Below are 9,317 nucleotides of genomic sequence, written 5' to 3' on the forward strand. Positions count from 1 at the left end.
GTAACAATTTTTTATCTTTCTTTCTCTCTAAGTACTAACACTATGTTATACTTATTCCTTATTTTTTATGAGATCTTCACAAGGCTTTAATCCCAATGTGGACAGTTAAATACACTGTAAAAGAAACCTATAAATTAATTTTACAGACCAAAGCATGGTTCTTATGAGCTCATTTTTAAATTGTTCTTATGCATCAAGCTATTCTGTTTAATAGCTGATGGTGACCAGATGTGGAAAGGTTCAGAATTTGTTGCTGAATTTGATGAAGCTAGTATGATCTTGATGATCTTTTCATCAGCAACTTTAGCTAGATGTGACTCTTGCTTCCCAGCCATTGAAAAAGGTCATATGTTCAAATATAATTAATTTTGTTAATTGTTCTTTTGTTTTTGGTGGGAATGCAAGTTTCTAATTTGTAGTATACTTATTGTAGATAAAACTATATCTATTTGATGGTGCCTCTTATGATGCCACTATAGCAGCATGTGATTACCACTGGAATTTATTAGTTCTATCTGTGTCATTTGATCGTGTTGTCAAACTCATGAAATTGGTGGAGATAAGTGAAAATAGAAATTTAAGAGATCCTCCACTAGAAAGATGTAGTCCTCTGCCACGTTTAAGTTGTGAAAACCTCTGTGGAGATACCATTATTGGACTTAGTCGATGGCTAGAAGAACCCTTCGAACTTAAAGCGAATCGTGGACTTCACAAGTATTATACATCTATATCTAGTTTTGTTGGATGGTTATCATGATATTTATATGAAATCCAGTTTTTAGTTAGTTACAAGAAGGATTTTGGGGGAATGCTTCAAAGGAATTGGATTGTTTAAGACAAATGAACAAAGAAAGTTAAGAATGGTTGTTTTGGGTGGCAATGGCTGCCATGTTGTCGTACGGCCAGGACTCTAGGATTGGCTGCTCTGTTCTACTGGCTGGCTGCGTATATGGTGGGAGTGGGACTTAGGGCTTGTTTAGATACACCCAAAAACTCAAAACTTTACAAGATTCCCCATCACATCGAATCTTACGGCACATGCATGAAGTATTAAATATAGGTAGAAAGAATAACTAATTGCACAATTTACTTGTAAATCACGAGATGAATCTTTTAAGCCTAGTTACTCTATAATTAGACAATATTTGTCAAATAAAAACGAAAATGCTACAGTGTCAAAATCCCAAAACTTTTTGCATCTAAACAAGGCCTTAGACGTTATCAGGGGCCCATGGGGATGTTGCTCATCCATCTTGATGCCATGAGGCAAACTGGCAGCCCATCATGGTGTTGTCGTCTAGGTTCTTAACCACTCTTTGTGGTTTTGTAACCAGTATCTATGGCGGCTTTCCCACAGTTATGTTCTCTTTACCGTTCTTTCGGCACCTCTCGTATTTAATGAAATACGCGTGAAGTTGTGTTGTAGAAAAAAAATAGTGGCATTGAGAGATCCAGTGAGTAACAAAGGGCATCGTAGCATTCTGACTAGAGTATTTGTTGTGAGCGTGGCTTGTTTCTTAAGCTGAGTGGATCACATCTGGTTGCTCAGGGTTGTGCAATTGGTGACCCGGTCCACATGCTTGGTGACCCGGTCCACAAAGAGATGGGCTGCTAACTAGGGAAACATTTTTGGCCCAGTGCACAACCATGGGTCAACATGGCTTCGCCCCTACTATCTGCATTTGAATGAAATATATATATATATATATATATATATATATATATATATATATATATATATATATATATATATATATATATATATATATATATATATATATATATATATATATATATATATATATTTACTCTTATTAAGACAGCTAACATCGGCAGTAGAATGGCCATGTCCACGTGTCCTGTACGATTTGGAGACCGGCAAAGGCAGCAAATAAAATAAAATAAAATAACACAGCGCTCTTCCCTGCGGGTTGCCTCTGTGTGGTAGAAACATCCAGAGCGCGTGCTGCCATGTGGTTGGCCCAGCCCATTTCTCATTGGCTCCGGATGCATTTACATCTGGGCCTTGTTTACTTCCCAAAAAATTTTATAAAATTTTTCATATTTCCTGTCACATCGAATCTTTAGACGTATGCATGAAGTATTAAATATAGACGAAAATAAAAACTAATTACACAGTTTGGTCGGAATTGACGAGACGAATCTTTTGAGCCTAGTTAGTCTATGATTGAACAATATTTATCAAATACAAACGAAATCGGTACTATTCACATTTCGCAAAAAATTTTGCAACTAAACAAGGCCCTGGACCTTGTTTACTTCCCAAAAATTTTGCAAAATTTTTCAGATTTTCCGTCACATCGAATCTTTAGACACATGCATGAAGTATTAAATATAGACAAAAATAAAAACTAATTACACATTTTGGTCGAAATTAACGAGACGAATCTTTTGAGCCTAGTTAGTCCATAATTGGACAATATTAGTCAAATAGAAACGAAAAAGCTACAGTGTCGATTTTGCAAAATATTTTGGAACTAAACAAGGCCCTGATTGCCGTGCTCTTTCTTTCGTCCGCTTACTTTTCGTTTATGGTCTTGTTTACTTCCAAAAAATTTTGCAAAATAGGAATAGTAGCACTTTCGTTTGTATTTGACAAATATTGTCTAATTATAGACTAACTAGGCTCAAAAGATTCGTCTCGTCAATTCCGACCAAACTGTGCAATTAGTTTTAATTTTCATCTATATTTAATACTCCATACATACGTCTAAAGATTCGATGTGATGGAGAATCTGAAAAAATTTCAGGAACTAAACAAGGCCTATGTGTTTTCCTGCTTGCCGTCCTCGTTGCCGTTGTCGTGCACGCCGCCGTTACTGCACCCGCCGCTGCACCGCGTCTGCTGGTCGGCGTCCCGCGTGGTGAGTTCCTCTCCTGCCTTCTTTTCTCTTGCCCCTTCCTTTCTCCTTTCCTCGAAGCACGGGATAGGCTCGAGGCGACGGTTCCTACTGCGGGCGGCTCCCTCCCTTCCCCCGACCCCCGGCCCTGCGGCGCGGGTGGCACTGCCGGCGGCCGCGGCCGCTCCACCCTTCCGCGCGATCTCGTGCAGATGGTCGGCGCTTCTCTGCTCTTCCTCGATCTGTCCACTCTATCCTCTCTCTCTGCTCCGCGTATGCGGGCGCCGGCGGCGGCCACGGGCCACTCCACTCCTCCGCGCGAGCTTGTGCAGATGGTCGGCGCGGCTTTGCTCTCCATCGATCTGTCCGCTCTGCCCTCTCCCCCTGCTCCGCGTATGTTCGTGTGCTACAGGTAACCCTACCTGCTTGGGCTACAAGGTCACGACCGCCCGGCACCGCCCCCACCCACGGCAACGGTGTCCTACTCCCAGTGAGGCGCTCGCCGGTGATAGTAGCGGCGCCCACCAGGCCGCTGTCCCTCCGGTGACTGCGTGGACGACGAGGTAAACTCCCATCTCCTCTCTCTCTTGCCCTCGCTCTCTCTATCTTGATGAAGCTCAAAAGAATTGATTAGAGTGGGGGATTGTGCAGCAAAATTTGTTCTCGTCTCGTCATGTAGGGAAACCCACTAGAATATGTGATAATCTCGTCAATGAGTAGTAGATTACAGTTGATGAGCTACCTCCACGATCCAGGTTGCATACAACCTCAATAGTGTCCATGATGATTTGGGGTGCTCATGAAAAGAAGAGATCAGATTATGAACAATTGTTCTTTCCAAAAGATTACGAACGGCAATACAACCATGGAACGTACCAATAGTTGCTTTGGTTCTCCATAAAAAATTAAACTTTTCGCTACTGACTATGGATACAAATATTCTTGATGGACTGATTAGCGCTCTTTCAGTATCCTATGTTCACTTACTAATGGTACCTCTATACTGCTTGTGTTTTCAGTTTTTTTTTTCTTTAACACACTCTTGCCTTCGTTGCTAGGTGTGAATATAGAGGTTACACATGCATAGGCAGGTGTTGGTCTTCAAAAAATAAGATTCATCAATAAATATGTAGCTTATTTTGTAACATCAAATTTCGATGTTGTAGCATTTACATTTGTTTAGGTAGATCCTCTCATGAATTATAATTATGAAGTTAGTCTCATGGATGATTGTTACAAAATAGAAATATAGTACCTAGATCTCTGTTAATTTTTCATCAGTTCCTTAGTGCCAAATTAGATGAAAAACTACTTTGTGTTATCAAATCATGGGGATTTTTTTAACTGATCAAATACCTTTGGGATTTCAGCAGGACCATTGGAGCGGCAACTTTAATAGGAGGTCAGATAGAGACTGATAACAGTGTCTGGCAAAAGGTATCCATCCTTGCATGTTCTAACAATTTGCTGCTCCTTTCCTTCACTACCAATTGAAATTGATTTATTTCACTTTATTGGTCTTGAATAAAATAATGGTTCTACCTACGTTGTGCAAAGTAATTGCCTCACAAAGATTGTCATTGCAAGTGCATGGCTTTCAGATATAGTGACTATAGAAACCAACTCATTCATGCTGGTTTTGTAGTGGAAGATGGCTTCATGTACTTTACTTTCTACCAGAGTATTAATCCAGTAGCCATCAAATTTAGTTTAACTGAGATATACCATTTGCTAGATTTTTCAAATCCCTTAGGCTACTAATTTGGCACATGCAGATTGTGGTTTTAACATTATGGTAATTATACTATTCATGGCAGTATCCTTTGAATTGGTGTTCATAAAGCAGAGGCCCAACTACACCTTCCAGATATATAGAGGTATGGCCACTCATTTGAATTTATAGATGAACGCAGGGGGCAGAGACAGGACAACATAGAAGTGCTTGTACTCATTTTTAAATTTGTACATGTTATTATGCTTGTTATCAGAAGCTGCAAATCAATCCTTTTGTTGTTTGTTCAATATGCTGAGAGCTTGCATAAAATTTCTTTGAAATTTATTTTTCACGCCTCTATTTAACCCTATATGATGGCTTCTGCGTTCATTCTCCTTAATCTTAGTTTTGTTATTTCTTTTTCCTAGCAGGCCATGTAGTTCGACTATAAAGATGCCAAGCATGCGAGTTGCATCTTGAAATTTAAATGTTGATGTTCCAAAGGAAAAGATCAGTGACTAGATAATGAAGTTTATGCATGCTATTTAAAATTTTATGGTCTTAGTTAGCTATGGTTGCATCATGCTGAACATGTGGTCAATGGAATATCCACAGGAAACATGGTCAGTACCCTATCATTTCACTAACCTGTGTTTCGTTTGCAAAAGTACCTGGAGGCTACTCCAAGGTGTATATCTTTGCGAATCTTAATTAATTGATGACTTAATTTGTAGATCATCTTCTAGCCATCGATATATGTCATACGATTAGTTTCAAGGACTGTAAACAGGTTATGATCAGCATGGAACTACTCCTTTATCTTCCTCTATGTACTGTTTTGGAAAGGTAATCATGATTCGCTGAAATTTCTCGGTATCTAACTTCATCTAATATGTCATGCGTATGGTGAGATTATTTTCTCCCTAATGGAATGAATCCTAGCCATGTCTGCTTAGTTGTACACCTCTTTCATCTCTGCAACTGCTTTTGCATTTGAAGACAATTGTATGGCTATTACATATCAGTCCTTCAAGTAATAAAGCACGTCATTGTATATTGTTCATGGCTTCTTTGTCAATATTTTTTCTCCATCCATTATAACAGCATCTATTTTCTTATTGCTTTATATTCCTCAAGCAATTGATGTGTTATATCTTTTTCAAAGCGATCGACGACATTGCCATTCACTAGCAATCTTATGATCAGAGTGGGGAGGCAAACTTCTCAGTTTTGAGGATTGAGGTGAGCTCTGACATAGCTGATTTTACACAAAAGTTCCATCAGATTGAATTTTATACCCTTGGTTATTTATTTGTTGCAAATTGGCTACATGTGTATCAGCTACATGTACACACGCAAGCACGCATATACTCTTATGAATATTATGTCCATACTTCTTCCATTATTGAATCATGGTTTTGTAATGATTAGCCTATTTTGACAACTTGAACTTCATCACTTGCCTACTACATTTGTTCTAACTTCTAAGACAAAATATGCAACAATATGTTAACAAAATGTGTCTGTGTGGACAAGCGTTAAGATTCTGTAGCTAAATTGTGTCTGTGTTAATATACTAAGGTGGTCAGATCAGCACCTCTGCCTCTAATGTGTTGTATGGCTGCTTTATCCCAAATTCAAGCACATTAGCTCATGCTGCCACAAATTAAGCACTCCAACAGATAGGCCAGTGACATTATCCGTCCTAGCTGCCACATGGATATTGCATTCTTAGTTGGATTACTTAGATGGTTCTTTCACATATAAGCTTACTATCATAATTCCTAATTTCTTTCTGCTCTACCTAGCAAACTTATATACTAAATAGGGGCTACATTCAAGATGTGTATTCCTTTCACAGCGACACTCAAATAAGTGTTTGCATGGTCCACCTGGCATCTGTGTGCATCCACAATATATCTGAATTTACAGAAGTCAACTATTAAAGGTGCTTAAAACATGTACCTGCCTTGCTTCACCACCTCTCCATGATGTTCTACTACATATAAATTTATTTTCAGATTTTCTCTTGCCCCATCCTATTATCATACATGATAGTTTTGCATTTTCTTCTCTGCATAGACTCCTTCAGCCATCTCTGAACTAAAAGTACATTATATTAGGAGAAACCATGTTGCTTGCCACAAAAAACTTCGAGCTGAAAAATATCCGCTCGCCAGGCTACCATAAACTCAGAGAACAAGTTTGGTGCACACTGCACTAATTGTCTTTTGAATTGAAATTATTACACCATTGTAGCTAAAAATACTTACAGGATGTGCAAGGACAATTGCTAGCTACATATATAGACCAAATACTTGGCAAACAGCTCTGGATACAAATTGTTGCTTTGTGATGAAAAGGTTTGATAGATAGAACCACATGCCTATATATGGCAACAGTTGATGGGGGTATAATCTTACTGATTTTTTATGATATATTTGTTATTACTGCAGGTTTGATCTTCCAAGGATATTTAGACTCTTCTCTAGAATTAATAGTGGCTTGCCACCAGTATCCAAAATATTCTAGGAGGTACTTTCTAACTCTTTACTTCTTTACAGCATGCCAGTGAAGTAGGCATGTCTTTGTTCAAATAGGCAATAGATGCTACTACCACAGAAATGGTAATTCATATTCTTGCATATTCACTGTTTTTTCCTTTTCGATTTATAGAAATTGTGAATTTACTCACATACCTAAAATTCTTTGAATGTTTTTCCCACCCATTCTGCTCGGTGGTATCTTATTAGTTGTGCACCCATGCTAACAATTGTACTCACTTTATGTACTTTTAAATTCCTTTCCTTTGATCGACTGTTTATTGTCCAAACATGAAAATCATAAACAACTATTTCAAGTAGTTTTCCTGATGCGGCAACAATTCAGGCTTGTGCATAGACTTATTTTTCATAAATAGAATATTAATGCTAATAATTGTACTCCCTTTATCTACTTTTAAATTTCTTTCCTTTGATCGTCTGTTTATTGTCCAGACATGAAAATCGTGAATAATTATTTCAAATAGTTTTCCTGATGCGGCAACAATTCATGGTTGCACATAGACTTATTTTTCATAAATTTACATAAAGGAAAGCATCAAATGGCTAATAGACACAGAAAAGACAGTTGGCTGGCTGGCACTATGCGTACTAAAATAATCATGTCTTTGCCAATATTAAATGTTGTTCTTAGGATACTTATTTCCCATGGAGTTATGATAGATCAAAGATGGATGTAGTCATTACCACGCTTTCTAATTCAAGTAAATTTTAATCCTTGTAGAATCCTGATTGCTTTGAGAACATCTATTCTAATCAAGGATTCTTTTATTTACTCTGCATATCTGCAGAATCAGAAGAGATGTCGTAAGGATGTTGGAATTGATATGGATCATGCTATTTTCCCTTTACAAATGACTTGGTATGTCAGGAAACAAAAAAGGCCTACCGTTGTAATCCTCCCGTGAGCAGCATTCTATGGCATCCCTCCCGACGAAGAGCAGCCGCGTCGCAACCTATGGTAGACGAGCGGAGCGTCGTGGCCATGCCTTATGAATTATTTGCCTACGACATGTTTATAGACCCATTAATCTATTGGTACTACAAGCCTTTGCTCATATATTTTTCTGTGACCTTTGTGTTTACATCCCTCTGCCATGTTCTAAACAAAGCATTTGTGTACAAATTTGTTCCTGGTGAGTCTAAGCTAATGCATATTGCCACTGCATTTCAAATTGATCCCACCTCAATTTATAACTTGGTTTGCTTTTCAGCTTATTAGTTATCAAAATTCCTATAGTTTCTTTTTGCTTGTGCAGGCTTTTTTGAATTTGCATTATGCTGGTTGGTCTACAATGGATATGTACCTTCTCAGTAGCCAATATAACATCAAAATTTTTATGTTTTGTCCTTGATGATGACTGCATGATTATTTACGCATTTGTCTTTTCGTATCCTTAAATAGTGACACAATATACTAATATAAAATTAGAAATAGTGCTAGAGACCTAACTGGCAGCTCAATATGGTAGATTGGATTCACGCATCCTAATTTGTGGTGATGCTACAATCTTGACACGGCCCTAATTTTTCTTCCCGTTTAGCTTCTTGTATATCCATGTTTTTTGTCAAAGGGGCTATGTATATTAACAGAATATAACACTTTACATTTCTTATGGTCAAAAAAGTAGACTTACCGCTATTGAATGAATTATGTGTTACGTATCAATGCTCTGATCTTACTAAAGATTATGTGACCGTTATTAAGTCCTGCGTTACATCTTAAGTTGTCTGCGGACGCGCGCAATGGCGCGCGCAACGTACTAGTATCCTATTATAGCAGTATATGTAATCATTTGGATTTTCTAAAGCCTAGTGCTCATTTATATCCCTTAAAGTTTATTCAGCATATTACAATTATTGGTTGTGTTGCATGCTTATTTCCTTGTTCTGAATGTGCAAAGCAAGCATGTCCATATTTGACTGAACAGTAAAGATGCGCAGTTTGAGTTTGGATTCAATCAACATCTATACTCAAATTGGAATTTGAGATGTTTTAAATTATTATTTGGCTTACACATATGTATATATGTTAGTTTTCTGTGAGCCTGTTACCAACTTTTGATCAATGTTCAATATACTTCCACGCAAATACATGTAGTTGATGAATATAGGAGCAGGGGCGGGCCTAGGACTAGGGCCCCTAGGGCCATGGCCCTAGTTGTGGCCCAAAAATTTTGA

At 38.0% G+C, this 9,317-nt stretch overlaps 1 long non-coding RNA gene across 4 annotated transcripts; it reads left to right on the plus strand.

Annotated features, from left to right (window-relative positions):
• Positions 2,763 to 8,315, plus strand: LOC110431857. Of its 4 annotated transcripts, none has more exons than XR_002449326.1 (8): positions 2,763 to 3,424; positions 4,232 to 4,298; positions 4,679 to 4,738; positions 5,004 to 5,198; positions 5,310 to 5,421; positions 5,741 to 5,817; positions 7,032 to 7,110; positions 7,928 to 8,315. It is a non-coding gene; the product is annotated as an uncharacterized LOC110431857 (long non-coding RNA). The 4 variants fall into 4 exon arrangements; XR_002449325.1 differs by having other exon boundaries at positions 5,007 to 5,198; XR_002449327.1 differs by having other exon boundaries at positions 4,235 to 4,298; positions 5,007 to 5,198.

This window comes from Sorghum bicolor, chromosome 1 (assembly GCF_000003195.3).
Source record: "Sorghum bicolor cultivar BTx623 chromosome 1, Sorghum_bicolor_NCBIv3, whole genome shotgun sequence".
Classification (NCBI taxonomy): Eukaryota; Viridiplantae; Streptophyta; class Magnoliopsida; order Poales; family Poaceae; genus Sorghum; species Sorghum bicolor.